Genomic DNA, 21,461 nt, shown 5'->3' with positions numbered 1-21,461 from the left:
CCATAAAAAAAATCTCGAGTTTGGTGTGTAGTTTCAAAAGGATCTCCACGTAGATCATCATCTTTGGTAAGTTTTTGCTTAGATCTATGATTTAACTTCTTGATTTCTTCAAAAATCTCCTCTTACCACCATATTTTGTGGATCATGTTCATTAGAACCATCAAAGTTCAAAAAGCTCCTCAAGAGGCTTGCTAAAGTCGAGATCTCTTCATTTCTTCATCAAAATCCGAAATCTTCAAACAAGGTGAGTTCATACCCCCTTGTTTTTGGTTTTACATGTTTTTGGGGGAGAATAAAAGTTGATTTGTGTAGATCTATGTGTATATACATGACTATGTGTGTTTTCCATGAATTATTTGGTGATTATGTGTTGATTTGTTCATTAATCTAAAAATATGTTAAGAACTTGAAGTTTATCACTTGGATCTTCATAAGAACCTTGAGAAAAGTATGTTTTATCACATATAATACATTTAAACTAGTAGATCTGAGATTTATACACTTTAAATAACAAAGATGAGTGTTGTGTTCTATGATCTATAAATTAAACTCATAAAACAGCCCTTGACAGGAAAGTTTTGGTCCAATCTCGGATTGTTTTGACCCTCTTAAGTATTTTACAAAACTGTTTTACATGGACAAATTTTAGATTTATACCTTTAGAATGACTACCCTCATGTTTTCATACGATTTTTCTACAATTTTTGGCGAATTTTACAAAACTGCCTATCAAACTTGAAATAATTTCCGACCAGCCTGTGAAGGTGAGCAACTTCACACTTGTTGGAAGCCATTAAAAATTATGAGAAAAATTGTGAGTAAAGTAGACAAAATTTACAAACTTGAAGAATTTACGGATCCAAATTTCGACTTATGATGATTTTTCTACAAATTTTCCAAAAACTAGGTCAGAAAATCCCAAAACAAGAAAAATGTGTATTTCCACAAAAAATCAAGCCAAAAATGATATTTTGACAAAAAAAAATGGGTTTAAAATGTTATTTTTACCACAAACTAGTCATCAACACAAGTTTTGAATAAAATGGAGACTAAAGTGTTATTCTTACAAAAATTGGGCCTTAATTGTAAATTTTTGGCTTAATGGGCCAAGAACGTCATTTTTACAAAAAGGTGGGCTTTTTATATCAACTTTGTAAATAATAAAGCTAAAATAAACAAAACAATAGCAAACGGGTTAAAAACGATATTCATATCCTTATTGGGCCTGGAAATAATATACATGTTTAGTGGGCCTTAGTGTCCTTTTACATGTATACTGGGCTTAGGATAGACATTCATATTCCTTTGAGCCTGGAAATAATAGACACATATAGTGGGCCTTAGTGGTCCACTTACATGTTTTTTGGGCCTAGGAATGAGTTTTAAATGTGTTCTTCTTTTTATGCTATTTTAGTGAATACTTGAGCCAAAACCAATGATAAACCAACAAACGGATTTAATTTGATCATTTTCTAGGTTATTAGGCCTTAGTGGCCCATTTTTATGTGTGATAGGTCTTGTATACCATTTATATGTTTATTGGGCCTCATTGACCCATTAACATGTGCGACGGACCTTGGATACTATTTGTGTGCTATTTGAGCCTGTAAATACTTTACATGTGAAATGGGCCTTAGTTGTCCTTTCATATATATATTTCGGACCCATGTTATATAATCTCATTCCAATTGGGTCTTCAAATGATTTACATGTTTAGCGATGCCTTAGTGGTTCACTTACATGGATCATTGGGCATGGAATGAGTTTATACCTTTTTCTTCGCGTAAATTCGATTAAGGATCTAGTGAGTTTTTGTCGGTTGGCACCTATTAAGTGTACGATCGTAGCCTGTAGTTATAACCAGGGTCTCTTGGAGGGAGAGCGGGGATTTGTGTATAGATCTATACGGGGATGACACCCCACACCTGAGTTGTTCGCTACAGTTAGACTAACTCGGTCTAGGGTGACGAAAACCTTATAATCAAAGTCAAAACTGGTGTCCAACGACGCCAAGACAGGTGAAATTGTCATTATTTAGTATGGTTATACCTCATAAATATACATATCTTCAAGGAAACTATTTGCCAAAATACTTTTTTCTTTTTCTAAATTTACATCAACCAATAAATTTTTTTTTTTTGAAATATGTTATCATGAATTAGCAATAATCTATTTTTCAACACAATGGAGATGACATGTTCTAATTGAAGTTGAAATGAAAACAATTTCAAATTTGGTTATGTTTTGTGATGACAGTCAATAAAGCTCATGGACAAACAATTCCAAATGCTGATATTTATCTTTCAGAATCGATTCTCGCATGACCAACTTTATGTGTCATTATCTAGAGAGATATCATATGGAAATACAAAAATATTAGTGAAGTCTGACGAATAATTTAGGTGAAATTTGTACATCAAATGTGGTGTATAACGAAGTGTGCACGATTAATAATGCATAATAATCATGTGTTAATATACATTTGTAAACAATCCAAACATTTCATTTTTAATTCTTATTGATTTCATTTATGCTAACATTACTCTTATTGATATTTGTTTAGATTTAGTAAACTATTTGTGTAAAAAAAAATAATAGCCTCTAAAACTAATTTTTGAAAGAAATTATTCACACCCGTCGCCTAGCGCAGGTAAATGGCTATATATATATATATATATATATATATATATATATATATATATATATATATATATATATATATATATATATATATATATATATATGTCACACCCCCGAACCAGACGGCGGAAACGTCCGGGGGCTGTCGTGACTCAATTGAATACCATAACATTGAATATATATGAAACAAAACAACATTCGTCACCATTCATCAACATAGTACAACCAGTAGTGTTTACATGTCATACATTGTTTTAACATTACATTCCCCAAAAATTAATTTGTTCAATTCATACAAAAATAAACTGCAACCGTCACTGAGTATGATTTCCCTTGATTCACTGGTTCCCTGAGAATACAAGTATTTTGAAAAACGTCAACATATGAAATGTTGGTGAGTTCATAAGTAGTGTTTGAAATCGAATGTTTATATTGCTTGAAAAACCACCAGAAAATCCGATATTTTCTGAAAAGAAAAGCTTTCGAAAACGTTTGTGAAGATCCATAGGTATGCTTGTTTGTTTCTATACTTGTAAAAAAAAATGTTCATTGAAGATGTATGCGTTTCAAATCTGTATGTAATAAAAACCCTAGGGAAACCCGATGTTCCCCTAGTTCTTTTGGAATCCATTAAGTTGCGTTGAAACCATTACGGAAATAGCAGTGTCTGTCCCAGGCGACGTTGGAAGGTTCTCGAGCAATGATTATTTACTACAAACCCGCATTACACAAACGCCCAGTTTATAGTTATACTAACGAACCCGAAGGCGTCGTCCGTACTAATCACGTTATCCAATCGCCCGGACTAAGTGTAGTCCCACATCCGAAGAGAAAGAGGTCACGAAGACCCCGGTGACTCCATTAACCGGTTGGGGAAAATATGCGTGCGAGGGGTCCCCGACCCGCCTCGTAAAATATGCAGACTCTTCTAGCAATACCATGGACCCTTGGGGACCAGTGGTACAAGCCATTGAAAGTCACTCTACGTTGTGCCAAGTCGGTAAAACTCAACACTCCGTAGAAAATATGTGTCTTCGGGCCTTAAGATCAGGTCATTGGGCTAGCTAGGCCCAACAAGCAAGATTTTACACTTTTGGGGCCCGAAGATGGTGCGTAGACGTCTGTGCACACTCGTATGTATATGTATTACCAATCGTTATTTGTATGTATCGAAGAGTTAGTAGTTGTAGATTTCCATTGGCTCGAGACCGAGCCAATTCGTTTAACAACGACTTTTGGTATTGTAATGAGTTGTATTTCGTCGATAGTCGCGGTGTCATTATTTGATCAAGTTGTACATATTGAATTAGCCTTGAAATATTTCTGTTTTCAGCCCCTCATTAGTTGTAAAAATTTACATTTTCAACCCTTTTTATGTAATATTTCCCGGTTTGGTCCTTAAACTATTTTTCTTGACATTTTAACACCAAAAAATATTGAAATTCATATTTTCCAGCATATTTTTCATAGAAAACAGTTTAAGCCCCTGAAAATGCAGTTTTTTCTCGGTTTTAGCCTTTCTTTTCGCAATTTTGACAATTTTGGCCCAAATTGGAAAAATTTTTGCAACTTTGGTCCTTTTTAAATTTAAAAAGCATTTTAAATCTTTGAAAAGGATTTGGGACACTTATAGTCCACTGTTTTACAGAAATTCACAGTTTTGGCCCTCCAAAACAGAAAAATTCGCATAATGGGCCTCCTTGGGCCGAAATTTTCATTTTTAGCCCAATAAGCTTGAAATTTATGTTTTTAATCCTCTAATTGAATATAATTCCAGAAATAGTTTTATGGAAACTGTTTTGGCACATTTCATCCATCAGAATCTGTGAAATGTCAATTTGGGCCCTTAATTTTGTATTTTTCACATTTTTGGCCCAAAATGGGTGTTTTTAGCTTAAAGAAAATTGTTGCTAACCACTTAGCTATTTTTCTTGTATCACTTTATAGGTAGAAATATATTTGAAGCTAAAATCATAAAACATAAGTTATATCTCGGTTTTGAGGGGTTTAATGGCTAGATCCAACATTAAAACACATATAAGCATACATATAAGCATGGAAATCATACAAGGCATACAAACACATATAGATCTACACTTTCACTTGTATTCCCCCCCCCCCCCCCCCCACAAAACTCATAAAAACAGAAAATAGGGGTATGAATCTCACCTTGAGGTGTTGGTTCGGTTTTGCAAGGAAAAATGGAAGGAAAATGAAGTGTTTTTGGCCTTGGCTCCCTTTGATGAAGATCTTGAGTTTTGAGATGATTCTTAGATGAAGAATATTGTGGAGATTTCCTCTTGAAAGCTTCCTAGAACTCGAGATTTTGGAGAGGGAAGAGGAAGAAGTCTTGAGTGAATTTAGAGAGAATTTGAGATATTTTTGGTGTGTGTAAGTGTGTATGGCCGAGAGTGAGAGAGAGAAGGGAAGAAGAGGTGATATTTGAGGTGATGTGCATGGAGAAATGAGATTAGTGCATGGATATCCCATGGGTAAAGATGAGGTGGCAACCAATGTCAACTTCTTTCCTTATCCTCTTGGGTTTGGGCCTTTGGGCCGAGAATGGTGGGAAAAAAAAAGATTTTTTTTTTTTGGGCTTTTTGCTCCTAAGCCCAATATTAGTGTTAATTAGGGTGTGTTTTAAGTCTAAAGGAGTGTAGTAGGATTTTTATGTTTTTCTTGAACTAGTTTTAGGTTATTCATGTATCAAGGCTCTTAATCCATTTCATTCATGACCTAAAATGTTGGAATAAGTAAATATGGGTCCACTTAGAGTCCAATTAGGGTTCTAAGCCCATAATAGTCTAATTGGAAGCCTATTGGTCCACTTGGATCCAATAAGGAAGTTCTAGTCCAAAATAGACTTAATAAGAACTTCTAGGGTCTCCAATTGTTTGATGACTATTTGTAGTTCTAGCATGTTGTATTTGATTGAAGTTTTTGATTCACATTAACTTGAATGTATAGATTACATAGCTTAAAATTTACAGTTGTGACATACATATATATATATATATATATATATATATATATATATATATCATTACCTATATATTAAAGATTTTCGTTTATGTCCACGTTGATGATTTTCTTTCCACCTCCAATAAGAATACCGGTGGCGGTGGTTTATAGCGTTTTATGGATCTTTCTACTCATGGTTACACATAACACTTCAAAGGTGGGTTTGGTTTGTTTATTTTTTAACTTATACGACTTCACCTATTTCCTCCCTCACACCACCGACTCAGTTAGGGTGAGTCATTCTCTCTTTTCCAACGACGTTTCCCTTTGCTGCCACTTCTTGCTTCGTTTTGCGGCCTCATGTCGCCGCCTCATGTCTTCCTTATATCACTACCCTTTCACTTGGCAAGTAATTCCTATATGGATAAGTTGTAATTAAGCTTTATCAACAAGCTTCTTGCAACCTGCTTCATTTCAAGGTTTGTAATCCGCCATTTTTTTCTTTGGTTTACCCTAATATTCTCTCATGAGCATCGATGGAGTTACAATTTTTTGGGTTTCGATTTTGATTGGTCCTCTTGATTTTTTTAATCTGATTTTAGTTCAACTTTTATTTTTACGAAGATTATGAGAGAGTTTGTGCTATAAAAGCGATAAGGCAGTCTAACAGGAAAGTTTCTGGAATCGCTATCACAGGTCCATTTATATTTGTTGGTTCCTTTCTTTCTTCTTCTCCTCCTTCAAGCTAAATTTTGACATCTTTTCTGATACACAGGTTTTCTATTTCAGTTTATTGTTGCCGCGTTCATGGATCTCATGAATCGCGTGTGTAGGCCGATGTTGGATAGGTCTGTGATTGTTTTCATTGACGACATCTTGGTTTATTCCAAGATGTAGGAGCAGCATGAGGAGCACTTATGGGAGGTTTTGGATATTTTGAGGAGGGAGAGCTTGTATGCTAAGTTCTCCAAGTGCTAGTTCTGGTTATGCGAGGTGCAGTTTCTTGGGCACCTTGTCAACCAGAATAGGATTTCGGTTGACCCGGCCAAGGTAGAGGTCGTGATGATGTGGGAGGTTTCGAGGTCTCCATCTGAGATTCGGAGCTTTCTGGGACTGGAAGGCTATTATCGGAGATTTATTCAGGACTTCTCCAAGATAGCCGTGCCCTGACCCGACTGACGAGGAAAGTCATGGTCTTTCGCTGGGGGCCTGAGTAGCAGGCCGCATTTGAGACGTTGAGACAGAGATTGTGTGAGGCACCAACCTTAGCCCTTCCAGAGGGCATGGATAGTGTATTGCAATGCGTCCATCTCGGTTTTCAGTGCGGTATTGATGCTAAGAGGGCATGTTATCGCTTACGCTTCGAGGCAGTTGAAGCCTCACGTGGCGAACTATCTGACACATGATTTTGAGCTGGGGGCTGTTGTTTTTGCCCTCAAGATTTGGCGTCATTAACTCTATGGGTTCATTGTACCATTTACACGGACCACAAGAGCCTGAGGTATCTCATGGATCAACCAAGTTTGAATATGAGGCAGCGTCAGTGGCTTGATGTGGTAAAGGATTATGATTGCGAGATCCTCTACCACCCAGGGAAAGCCAATGTCGTAAAGGATTATGATCGGTTGTTAGGACCGAAGGGTAGGTCGGACACCCCAGATATGTCTGACAGCACGTTCATGATAGGTTATTATGTGATAGTAGTAAGGGTGAAATAGTCCCTATAACCGGGTGAGATAAACCGGAGGGTAGGCAGGCACCCCAGAATGGCTTGAAACGGGTAGTCAGCACCCCATAATGGCTTGACATAGGTAGGTCGGGCACCTCAGAATTTCCCGACAGCATATATGATTGTATAGTATGTGGTATGATAGGGGAACTCAGTAAGCTTTGTGCTTACAGTTTCAGTTTTGGTTTCAAGTACCTCTTCACCCAAGGGGAAGGAGCCGGTGGCATAGCAGCGCATCACACACACACACACATAGTTTCTGCAATGTGCAATTTCATGGATTAGCTTCAAATTCACATTTTCCTAAAGTAACTAAGATTGAGAATTTTATAAAAAGCATTTAGTTACTTTATATATATATATATATATATATATATATATATATATATATATATATATATATATATATATATATATATATATATATATATATATATATGAGTAGGATCAAATGAGAACACCTAAAAGGTTGAGAACGCGAGAACACATCTAAACCATTTAAAAAACTAAATCTAAGGCTATTATTGAATGGGCCATTTATGTACATTCTTAAAATTACAGGAATTAAAGTGTAACTTTAAAACTGTCATAAGGGTAAAATGGTAATTGATTGTTTACCTATGTTTAGAAATTCCTACAATCTCTCTCTCTCTCTATCTCTCTCTCTCTCTCTCGTATCTCTCTCTATATCCCTGCTTCTGCATTTTTCACAACCCTAGGACATCCTCTTATTCTAGCCGCTGCTGGGCGTGAAGAAGCAGCGACGTTTTTCTCATGTCTTCCGGCTGTGAGGTGTGAGTCATCGGTCTTGGTGGGTGCTTTGCTCCAGTCGATAGAAGATGAGCGGATGGGTCTTCGGTTTCTTGCCTGATCGAAGGGACATAGATAAACGGAAGCAGCCGGCTAATAGGTAACCTTCTTGTTTCATTTTTTTTGTTTGTGTCGACTTGTATCGATAATGAAGTGGGATGTTTTCTTTTGATTGTTTTGATTGAAAATTGATGAATGTTTGGGTTGAGGCTGATTTGTTTAAATGGTCCAAACAAGTGGTTGGATTCGATTCTTGGTTGATTAATGGGTGGAAAGAAGCACCATTTGTGCTCTTGCTGTCGAGGGGAGAAGAAAGAGGAAGGCAACTGGGTTGCCGGCTACTGTTACAACATTCAATGGGGTGTTTGGTTGATTTGTTTGGACAACGAAGGAAGAAGCCAAGGGAAGAGTTAAACGAATTCAGTTTATATTTCGATGTACTTTTATTTGTTCTTGAAGATCAAAGAAAATCTGGCCATATCTATTTTTAGATGTGAATGACGTGATTTTGATTGTACCAAATTGATTGTGAATTGAAATGGTGCTTGTGTGTAAAATTGGTTGAAGAAATAATTCAAGCATAAGAAAGAGTGCAAGGTTGTGTTAGCCAATTGGTGTGTATATTTAGTGATTTGGTTTACTGGATGATATATAATTGGATTTCTTTGTATTAATCTTTTCTTGAGTGTTCAGGAGGTAGAATGATTGCAATGGGAGGACCAACTGGAAAATTTTCTGAAGAACAGAGGCAAAGATAGAAGAAAATTCCTAATTTTCGAATTTTTTGGTAATAATTTCTTGAAGGAGGTTCGTGAATGGTTGTATTTATTTATGAATAGCACGTGTATTCATTTATGAATAACATTGTAGCTATGTGTGAATGGTTGTATTTATTTATGAATAGCATGTGTATTCATTTATGATAGAATGTGTATTAATTTATAAATAACAGTGTATTCATTTGTGAGTTGCAATGTATTCGTGTGTGAATGATTGTATTTATTTACAAATATTAATGTATTCATGCGAATGAGTGTATTTATTTATGATTAGAGGTATTCATTTTATGAAAAAATTATAATATTTACACTATTTTTTTATTTTCAATTTATGAAAAATGCATTGAATTATTTGTAATTTGATGTGTTTTTATTTTTGATTGGAAGTGTATTGATTTGGGATTGGATTTCTATTCATTTTTTTGAAAAACAAAAACGTGAAATAGTAGAAAATAATATTTTTTTAAGATTTTCTTTTCAGATTTAAAATAAAAGGAAATACTAATTTTTTTAGGTAATTTTTTTGAAACGGTCATAAATATTTTTTGGGAAAAATCATAAAAAAACATTTATATATATTTCATTAACTAAAAGGAAATATTAATTTTGTTAGGTAATTAAAATCACTATCTCTAGATTTTAGGAAATCATTAATTAATATTTATATAAAATTACTAATATACCCTTATAAAATAATTGGTCCAAAATTGTTCTCGTGTTCTCAACCTTTTAGGTGTTCTCATTTGATATATATATATATATATATATATATATATATATATATATATATATATATATATATATATATATATATATATATACTTATTAATGAGAGTTTAGTGTCCTATCAAACTCGTTCGGCTAACGACCCTCCACTAGTCAAGGGTGCGGTGGTAATTATATATATATATATATATATATATATATATATATATATATATATATATATATATATATATATATATATATATATAGGTGTCTTTTAAACTTTAAAAATACTAGGGTTTTAGAATTTAAGATTTCAAAATTAAATTATTTATTTAAATTTAAAATTCCAAAACTAAGGGGGTATTTTTAAAACTTTTCAAAAATTCTAGATTAAATTTTTAATAATTAAATTAAACACTAATTTTATCTTTATCAAAAAACTAAACTAAAATCATTAAATTTGATAGGGGTATATACTTACCTTTAATAAAAATTCACAACTTTAGTCAGAAAAATGAATTATTGTAATTATCCTAATAAAGCCAAGATTATCAAAATCAAAAAATTAGGGATCTGACACACCAACTTGTCGAGTCTGTGCAATGCACTCGTTGAGTTGGGCCAACTCGTCGAGTTCCAAACATGAACTCGTCGAGTTCTATGAACAGAATGACGAATCCACTCCCTTCTCCTTTGAACGATTCACAATTGCATCAAGTTCAACTGAAAAACATCCTAGGCTCTGATACCACTGATGGGTTTTGAGCATAACTACAAATCATATGTGTTCATGCAACCCTATAATTAAGGATCTATGTTTTCACTAGTTGAACATGCAAACTTGAATATCAAAGAGAAACCCTAAGAAGCTGGTATATAATTTGAAATCTATACAAATTAGGGTTTAAATGTGTACCTTACTTTTTATGTAGTAATAAAAAGAAAAACCTTGTAGATCTTTAACTCTTGAAAGCAAGCGCCTCAAATGTGACACCTCTAATGACTTACAAACACTCTTTTCAAGAAGATGAGAGGAGAGATGAGGGAATGCTCTTAGAAATTCGGCTCTACTAGGGTTCTTCCTGATTGGTTTTGAGCATTCTAACACTTCCTAAGTGTACATGCAACCCTAATAACCTTGGATATGTGTTTGTCTAAATACATGCAAAATTTGGTTTCTAAGGTTCATAATCCTATCTAGAATACATGGGGAACTTTAATCCTAAAAGGATGGCTAGAATTACATACTTTGTAGTTGATTTTGATTCCTTGAAACCTTGTGAGCCTAGCACCCCAAGTGTGATGCCTCAAATACTTCACACAACACCAAATGCTTTTGGAATGACTTTTGAGAGAATACTCACACTTGAAAAATTGGCCTAGCCCTCACTTCTTTTTTGATCTTCATATATATATATATATATATATATATATATATATATATATATATATATATATATATATATATATATATATATATATATATATATATATATACTTATTAATGAGAGTTTAGTGTCCTATCAAACTCGTTCGGCTAACGACCCTCCACTAGTCAAGGGTGCGGTGGTAATTATATATATATATATATATATATATATATATATATATATATATATATATATATATATAGGTGTCTTTTAAACTTTAAAAATACTAGGGTTTTAGAATTTAAGATTTCAAAATTAAATTATTTATTTAAATTTAAAATTCCAAAACTAAGGGGGTATTTTTAAAACTTTTCAAAAATACTAGATTAAATTTTTAATAATTAAATTAAACACTAATTTTATCTTTATCAAAAAACTAAACTAAAATCATTAAATTTGATAGGGGTATACACTTACCTTTAATAAAAATTCACAACTTTAGTCAGAAAAATGAATTATTGTAATTATCCTAATAAAGCCAAGATTATCAAAATCAAAAAATTAGGGATCTGACACACCAACTTGTCGAGTCTGTGCAATGCACTCGTCGAGTTGGGCCAACTCGTCGAGTTCCAAACATGAACTCGTCGAGTTCTATGAACAGAATGACGAATCCACTCCCTTCTCCTTTGAACGATTCACAATTGCATCAAGTTCAACTGAAAAACATCCTAGGCTCTGATACCACTGATGGGTTTTGAGCATAACTACAAATCATATGTGTTCATGCAACCCTATAATTAAGGATCTATGTTTTCACTAGTTGAACATGCAAACTTGAATATCAAAGAGAAACCCTAAGAAGCTGGTATATAATTTGAAATCTATACAAATTAGGGTTTAAATGTGTACCTTACTTTTTATGTAGTAATAAAAAGAAAAACCTTGTAGATCTTTAACTCTTGAAAGCAAGCGCCTCAAATGTGACACCTCTAATGACTTACAAACACTCTTTTCAAGAAGATTAGAGGAGAGATGAGGGAATGCTCTTAGAAATTCGGCTCTACTAGGGTTCTTCCTGATTGGTTTTGAGCATTCTAACACTTCCTAAGTGTACATGCAACCCTAATAACCTTGGATATGTGTTTGTCTAAATACATGCAAAATTTGGTTTCTAAGGTTCATAATCCTATCTAGAATACATGGGGAACTTTAATCCTAAAAGGATGGCTAGAATTACATACTTTGTAGTTGATTTTGATTCCTTGAAACCTTGTGAGCCTAGCACCCCAAGTGTGATGCCTCAAATACTTCACACAACACCAAATGCTTTTGGAATGACTTTTGAGAGAATACTCACACTTGAAAAATTGGCCTAGCCCTCACTTCTTTTTTTGTGTAGTCGATTTTGGTGGAGGAGATGATCCTTATATAGTGTGACACATCTAGGATTACACCATGTAAACCCTAATGTCTCATGGCTCTTCATTTCCATTACCCGTGGTTTTGTAACTCCCATGGAGTATCCATGGAGCATCTTATGGGTTTAACCCAACTTGATAATCCATGGAACCTCTTAGCCCACTATACAAGTTATGGATGATTTACATAATCAACCCATATATTTAATTAGTTTTCTTTTGATCAGTTAATTAATTCCAAATTAATTCTTGATCAATACTAATTAAATAATAATATTAATATATTAGAACTTATAATATATTAATAAACCACAAGTGTTATTTCTCTTATTTAGTCTATCCAAATGCATGGTGCCATGCAACCCAAATGGACCATGCCGGGTCGGGCCAAGTACATACCAGAAATAGTTATGGACTTAGACACCTTATCCAACAGTATCCTACTTGGATAAGTCTAATAACTATAACTGCAAGTATGACTTCAGGAACCGATCAACAATCGTAGCTCTTTCAAGGTCTCTCGGAACTGAGAAGATGATGATACGCCATTTAACATAAGTGATCATATAATCCTCTTTTCTAAATATCAGCCAGACAAATACATGGAACAATGTCTTTCTTGTTGTCCAGCAGTTTGTTTCCCGATTTCACATTTGTTTGACAAAGAACTTAATTGAACACACCAACTTAGTTCTGACCGGGCCCGGTACATAGGTCAAAACAAAATCATCGAGGGGCCCAAATATCAGCTTCTAATCTAAGAAGGAACATATAAACTTTGACTCATATGTTTGCTCTACTACTTATTGAATTATACACAAAAGCACGTTTTATAACATCGAGTTACCAATGCGTTTTCGTACAATCAATGCATAACCAACTAGTAGGCAACAAATCATATCTCTAGGTTTGAAGACTTATATGATGTTACCGCCTCACGATAACTCGAGATAAATTCCATGAATTGATTCCAGTGAGCGTGGGTTGAGTCCAATGCTCAGAACTTATGAGCACTCATGAGTGTTGTAGCCATGTCCAACAACTTAGACCTCTACAACCAATCATGACAGTCTTGATTCATACCTACTTCAGACATATGACCGACCGTGGAGATTCGAATAATATGATATACCAAACATGATTATTCTGGAAGTCAAAACATGCAAAAGAAATATAGTAAATGATTGACAAGAGATAGCAACACTTTACTCATAAATAAACTCACCTTTTATTCATCATCTAATGTCAATTACACTTTACAAATTTCGAAAATTATCTAACTACTATAACTAATATCATCCTTCAGCCCTATGCTCCGAGCATGCTGGAGATGCTTAACCCAAGTCAGTCCCTTTGTGAGGGGATCTGCTAGATACTCATCCGATGATACCCTCTTCGCCACGAGGAGTCCTTCTATTCGATGTCTGATGAAATGGTATTTTCTGTCAATGTGTCTGGATCTCCTGTGATCCGTTGCTTCCTTGGCTAAGGCAACTGCACTTTCACTATCACAGAAAATTTCCATTGGCTCCTTAATAGCTGGTACAAATCCAAGGTCTCCAATGAAGTTCTTCAGCCATATCGCTTCCTTTGTTGCCTCGCTAGCTTCTATATACTCTGATTCACAAGTTGAATCATCCACTGTCTCTTGCTTGGAACTCTTCCAAGAAATTGCTCCCTCGTTTAAGGTAAAGACCCAGCCTGACTGAGAGCGGAAATCATCCCTATCAGTCTAAAAGCTAGCATCACTATACCCTACAACTCTCAAGTCATCACTCCCACCGAGGGTAAGGACCCAGTCCTTAGTCCTCCATAGGTACTTGAGGATATTCTTTACCGCATTCCAATGTCCCTTGCCAGGGTTCCCCTGATATCAGCTAACCATGCTTAAAGCAAAGGCTACATCAGGTCGAGTACACATCATAGCATACATGATCGAACCTACAACCGAAGCATAAGGTATTCGACTCATTTCTACTATCTCAGCCTCAGTACTAGGGCTTTGTGTCTTACTCAATCTGCGTTACTCTGGATGGGTAACTCTCCTTTCTTGGAGTCCTGTATGTCGAACCTCTTCAGCACCTTATCCATGTAGGTACTCTGACTAAGTCCAATTAGTCTTTTACTCCGGTCTCTCAAGATCCTTATCCCTAGAATATAGGCAACTTCTCCTAGGTCCTTCATAGAGAAACACTTCCTAAGCCAGGACTTAACTTCCTGCAGAGATGGGATGTCATTTCCTATGAGTAGTATGTTATCCACATACAATACCAAAAAGCTAACTATACTCCCACTAGCCTTGACATATACACAAGATTCATCTTCACTCCTAGAAAAGACAAATTCTTTGACTTTCTCATAAAAGCAAAGATTCCATCTGCGAGGTGCTTGCTTTAATCCATAAATGGATTTCTCAAGCTTACACACCCTATTAGGGTACTCTGTATTGACAAAACCCTCTGGCTAACTCATGTAAACATCCTCAGCCAACTTTCCATTATGGAAAGCGGTTTTGACATCCATTTGCCATATTTCATAGTCATGAAATGCAACTATGGCTAACAGAACCCTAATAGACTTAATCTTGGCCACTGGAGAAAATGTCTCATCATAATCAACTCTCGGAGTTTGTGAGAAACCCTTTGCAACCAGTCATGCCTTATAAGTGTGTACATTACCATCCATGTTAGTCTTCTTCTTGAATATCCATTTGCACCCTACAGTCTTACGACCTGGTACATTCTCAACCAAGTTCCAAACTTGATTGTCATACATGGACTGTATCTCGATCTCCATTTCCTCTGTCCACTTGGTTGACTCAGGGCCTGCCATGGCTTCCGCATACCTGTTAGGTTCATCCAGACCTATCAGTGTCTCATCACTAACAAGTGTATCACCTTCCATAGTAATATGCAATCCATAGTAATGCTCAGGTGCATTCCTAACCCTTGTGGAATGCCTCAGAGGTACAGACTTGTCAATTGGCTCAACAGGAGTCTCCTCCTAAAGTTGAGTGCTAGGGTTTGAAGTTCCTTCACCACTTGACTCTTGAATTTCTTCAAGGTCAACTTGCCTCCTACTGTTTCCTTGGCTTATGAACTCTCTCTCTCTCTCTCTCGAAAGACATCCCTCCTAGCTACAAAGACCACATTGTCACTAGGTCTGTAGAAGAGGTAACCAAAGGATTTCTATGGGTAGCCAATGAAAATACACCTCTCACTTCGAGGTTCGAGCTTATCATGAGTCTCGCGTCTCACCAAAGCCTCGCAACCCCAAATATTGATGTGGTCTAGTTTGGGTACTTTAACAATCCACATCTCATGAGTAGTTTTGGCAACTTTCTTTGTAGGGACCAGATTAAGGACATAGGCGGCAGTCTCTAAGGCATACCTCCAAAATGAGATTGGTAGCGAAGCTTGACTCATCATGGAACGAACCATATCTAACAAGGTTCGATTACGCCTCTCAGCTACACCATTCAACTGCGGTGTCCTGGGAGGTGTCAATTGTGAGACAATCCCACATTCCCTAAGATAGTTGAGGAACTCTGAACTAAGATACTCGCCACCTCGATCGGATCAAAGCATCTTAATGTTCCTACCCAATTGATTCTCGACTTCCTGTCTAAATTATTTAAACCTTTCAAATTCTCTGACTTATGCTTGATTAAGTAGTCATATCCATATATGTTGTAATCATCAGTAAAAGTCAAATAATAACGATTAGCATCCCTTGTGGCATGTTTGAAGGGTCCACACACATCCGTGTGGACAAGATCCAACAAACCTTCACCCCTCTCACAAGAACCTATGAAGAGTGACTTTGTCATTTTTCCAAGTAAGCATGATTCGCAACTATCATCTGACTTTAGGTCAAATGACTCCAAGACTCCATCCTTTTGGAGTTGGCCTATGCGTTGCTTGCTTATATGTCCAAGACAACAATGCCATAATGATGCTTTATCCAAGTTATTATCATTAACAGAATCAATACACAATACATTATTTCCTAAGTTATCAACCACAAATACAGTTTCATACACACCATCACAAGGTAATGCTTTAAAATAAAGAACATTATTAAAGAAAGCATTAATCGAACCAACTTCATTATCAAATGAAAAAGTGAAACCTTGTTTATACAATGCATGAAAGGAAATAATATTTCTTTCCATTTCTGGCGAATAACAACATTTATTGAAATCTAAACTAAACCCACTACTTAGCGATAAAGTATAAACTTTAATCTTGGTGACAGGTAAAGCTTTCCTATTCCCCATGATTAAGTTTATTCTTCCATGCTCCATATTCTCACTTCTTCTTAGTCCCTGCAAATCAGAACATATATGAATACCACTACCGGTATCAAGGACCCAAGAGTTAGAATGGGGTGAGTTATTAGATAAGATTGTGTAAATACCTGCATGGTTGGGTTTAACTTTCCCATCCTTCACATCTCACTGGTACTTTGGGCAGTTCTGCTTCCAATGTGACTTTTCATGGAAATAGAAGCATTCAGCCTCTTTTGGGTCAGAAGAAGGAGTGACGAAACCTTTCTTGGTTCCACTTGAAGAAGCTCCATCAAGGGTCCTAGCCTTGGTTCCCTTCGAAGAGCTCTTCCTCTTCTTCCCTCGACCTTTCCCGATTGCCAAAATCGGGGCGGAGTTTGGAGTAGGAGTGTTAACAACCGACTTACCTATAAGACCTATTTCTGCGGTCTTGAGGAGTCCCTGAAGTTTGTTGAGTGTGACCTCTTCCTTATTCATGTGATATATCATGCGTAATTGATCATAGCATGAGGGTAAGGAGTGCAAAATAATATCTATTGGAAGCTCCTCAGGGAAGTTCACATTAAGCTTCAGCAAACAATCCACATACCTTTGCATTTTTTGCATGTGGCTCGTGACGGATTCTCCATCCTTCATCATGGTTGTTATCATGGAGCAGATGATTTCATACCTCTCTTGTCATGCACTTTGATGGTATTTTTCCATCAGATCTTGGTGCATTTCAAAAGGGTAGAAGTCCTCATAGGACTTTTGGAGTTCTGTTGTCATCGTGGCCAACATGATGCATGCTACTTTGGTAGCATCCCTTTCATGTGCCTGGAAGTCAGCGATCTCCTGGGGAGTTGTAGTGGTCTCACCAATCTCCTTAAGCTCCTTGTCGATGACATATTCTTTGTCCTCGTAGCGGGTAATCATCCTGATGTTTCTGATCCATTCATTGAAGTTGGATCCATCAAAGGTGACTTTCCCACACAAGTTCATAAGGGTAAAGGAGCCATTAGGATTAGAGCCAAAAGCAACATTGTTTGAAGACATCTGAAAGAAGAGAACAAGATTAGTTTAGATATTAAGAGAGTCCTTAATAAAACACCCAAATGTAATATTAAGGCTAGGATCCAATCACAATATATTATAACTTAGAATAGGTATGCCGTAATCCAAGCTATAACATATTTGAAAGGTAGGTGAATGACGATTCACTAATTTCCACCGTGAAAAATGAAATGTAAATATTAGGTTTTTAATTGGTTCATAGAAATTCCTAGATTCTTTTGAGATTCAATGAACTTTTCAAAGGCATGTTTCAATCTCGAGTGTGCCCTTCAAGTTTTGTGAGTGGGATACCGAGGATCACAAAACGAGGTGTGAAGTAACCATGCAAATCACTTGGTACCCTTAAATTTTATCACTCAATCGGTGTGCCGGTAAACCACACACGCTCCACCGATACTATGATAAACCTTAAGTCACCCTTTACCTACCTTGTTAAGTCCAAGTTAGTGTGCCGATTAACCACACATGCTCCACCAACGATTTAAACAAAGTGTAAAGTGTAATTTCATGGATTGGCACCTTATTCACATTTTTCCTAAAGTAACTAAGATTGAGAATTAAATAAAACACATTTAGTTACTTTATAATATTCATCATACTTTTAATGAGAATTTATAAGTCCTTGTCATACCCGTTCGGCTAACGACCCTCCACCAATCAAGGAAGCGGTGGGTGAGAGTGGATACCCATTAAGTTGTCATTTATAGGCAACAACCTTATACCCCCTTATAGACCGGCTTCATGAATGAGGCGTACTAGAGGTAAGACGACTTGATCTTATACATATATATTACTAACTTATAATATTATAAAGTATAAGGGTTGATTTTTAACTTATAAAAATCTAAGGGTTGGAACTAAAGTTTATTAAGTGACTTTACATGTTCCAAAACTTGAGGGTAAGTTTTGTAACTTTACAAAACTTTTCATATTCATAACTTATGAGTTATTAAAAATGAAGACTCTTCATTTTATAACTTATGTGTTCTTTTAATGGCTTTTAACACAAAGAGACTTTTGGTTATCTATAACTTGAGGACAACTTATGGACTCCATTAAAACACATAAAGATCATGAATTCATCATATAAACAAGTAACTCCTATGATCTATCAAGAACTCATAAGAACATGAATATTCATATCAATATTTCAAGAACATATGAACACATATAATCATGAAAATTTGATATTAGCCATTGTAAATGGATTAGAACAACCATTACACCATCTAAAACAAGTTTTATAATACCAAAACAGTTTAGGGTAATGTTTCTAGTCCATTTGCAGCAACCAAGCTCCAATAACTGCTCACTGGATGACAAACTCGTCGAGTTCATGCTATAACACACAAACTCGGCGAGTTTTTGGCCAGAACTCGTCGAGTTTTCTTGTCTGGACAATTTTTGGCTTTTGAAAAAACAAGTTTGCATCAAGTATTTAACAAACAAACCTGGATCTGATACCACTGATGGGTTTTGAGCATTCTAACACTTCCTAAGTGTACATGCAACCCTAATAACCTTGGATCTATGTTTGTCTAAATACATGCAAAATTTGGTTTCCAAGGTTCATAATCCTATCTAGCATACATGGGGAACTTTAATCCTATAAGGATGGCTAGAATTACATACCTTGTAGTTGATTTTGTTTCCTTGAAACCTTATGAGCCTAGCACCCCAAGTGTGATGCCTCAAATGCTTCAGACAACACCAAATGCTTTTGGAATGACTTTTGAAAGAATACTCACACTTGAAAAATCAGCCTAGCCCTCACTTCTCTTTTTTTGTAGCCGATTTTGGTGGAGGAGATGATCCTTATATAGTGTGACACATCTAGGGTTACACCATGTAAACCCTAATGTTTCATGGCTCTTCATTTCCATGACCCATGGGTTTGTAACTCCCATGGAGCATCTTATGGGTTTAACCCAACTTGATAATCCATGGAGCCTCTTAGCCCACTATACAAGTTATGGATGATTTACATAATCAAACCATATATTTAATTAGTTATCTTTTGATCACTTAATTAATTCCAAATTAATTCTTGATCAATACTAATTAAATAATAATATTAATATATTAGAACTTATAATATATTAATAAACCACAAGTGTTATTTATCTCATTTAGTCTATCCAAATGCATGGTGTCATACAACCCAAATGGACCATGCCCGGTCGGGCCAAGTACATACCAGAAATAGTTATGGACTTAGACACCTTATCCAACATTTCCAAGGGTGGCCGAAAATCCCAAGGCTAAGCCTCCTTATATACTGCAGGTTGCTTAGTCCTAAAGCTAGGGTTTTTAGGTGGAAACCGTAATTTCTTGCTTAAGGCTTAAGCAGCCCATGGACTCCTCAACTAGAAGGCCTTGTACGAAAACATATAGGGCCTCCCCATAATTTTTGTCCACTCCTATCCAATGAGTCCAGGAGCCCAGTTTCACAACTATCAATGATTTGTAAAACAACATTTGTACTTTTAATTAATTCATTTAATCACAAAATTAATTCCAAATTAAATTCTGATTAAATATTGATTAAATAACATGATTTCTAATTAATATATTATTTTCATAGCATATTAATAATGATGTGTTTAGAGATATACATCATCCTATGGTGTACATGCAAACCCTAATAGCTTTGGATCTAGTTTGTCTAATGAACATGCAATTGATTATCCAAAGCCATAAACCCTAGATCTAATAAACTATAATTGAAATTAGGGTTTAGATCATACCTTGATTGTTATATAGCAATAACAATCAATCCTTGGCTTCATAAAGCTTAGTGCCTCAAGTGTTGCACCTCTAATGGAGTCACAAACACCATTAAGCAACTTAGATGAAGAGAGAAGAGAGAGGAGCACCAAAAATCATCCAGAAACCCTAAGGGAATCATTCACCACGTTTTTGGGGATTATGGGCTCCTTAAATAGGTAGGCAATTAGGGTTATCTAATAAGGAAACCCTAATTTGACTGCTTAAGCCCTAAGCAGCCCATGGACTCCTTCTTTAGAAGCCTTGGACAATTTCTAATGGGTTTCCCCCATAGAATTCGTCCATTCCACCTTTTATGGAGTCCATAAGCCCATCAATGTAATTATCTTATAATTACACAATAAGTCCCTTAAGTTTAATTAGTCTCTTTTAGCCACAAATATTAATTCATAATTAATTCTTGACTAATATTAATTAAGCATTATGATTTCTCCTTTAATATATTATTCTTATAATATATTAATAAATCATAATTAAACCTTTCTCTCCTTAATTCATCCTACATATTGCTATGGTGAAGGAAACCCAAAAGGACCATGCTCATAATCGGGTCAAGTACATACCAAAATAGTTGTGGACTTAGACACTAATCCAACAGTCTCCTACTTGGATAAGTCTAATAACTATTTTGCATAACTTCATAACCTAATCAGCAATCGTAGCTTTCAAAAGCCGCTGTGAACTCTGATCTTATCAGATATACGTGTCCTTTAGATAAGGGATCATATATTCCTCCATTCTCAAGATATCGTATAGACACAAGACATGAATTTTTATCATTCTCTCTATATTGTTTCCCGACTTCCGATTTATGATGACTGACAACAGACTACAATTGAACACATCAACTTAGTCCCGGCTTGGCCAAACGCTTAGGTGTCATCACTAAATCATCGAGGGGCCCACAAATATCGC

Source organism: Lactuca sativa, chromosome 1 (genome assembly GCF_002870075.4).
Source record: "Lactuca sativa cultivar Salinas chromosome 1, Lsat_Salinas_v11, whole genome shotgun sequence".
NCBI lineage: Eukaryota > Viridiplantae > Streptophyta > Magnoliopsida > Asterales > Asteraceae > Lactuca > Lactuca sativa.
The sequence above is the reverse complement of the archived record's forward strand: the minus strand, read 5'-3'. Positions refer to the sequence as shown.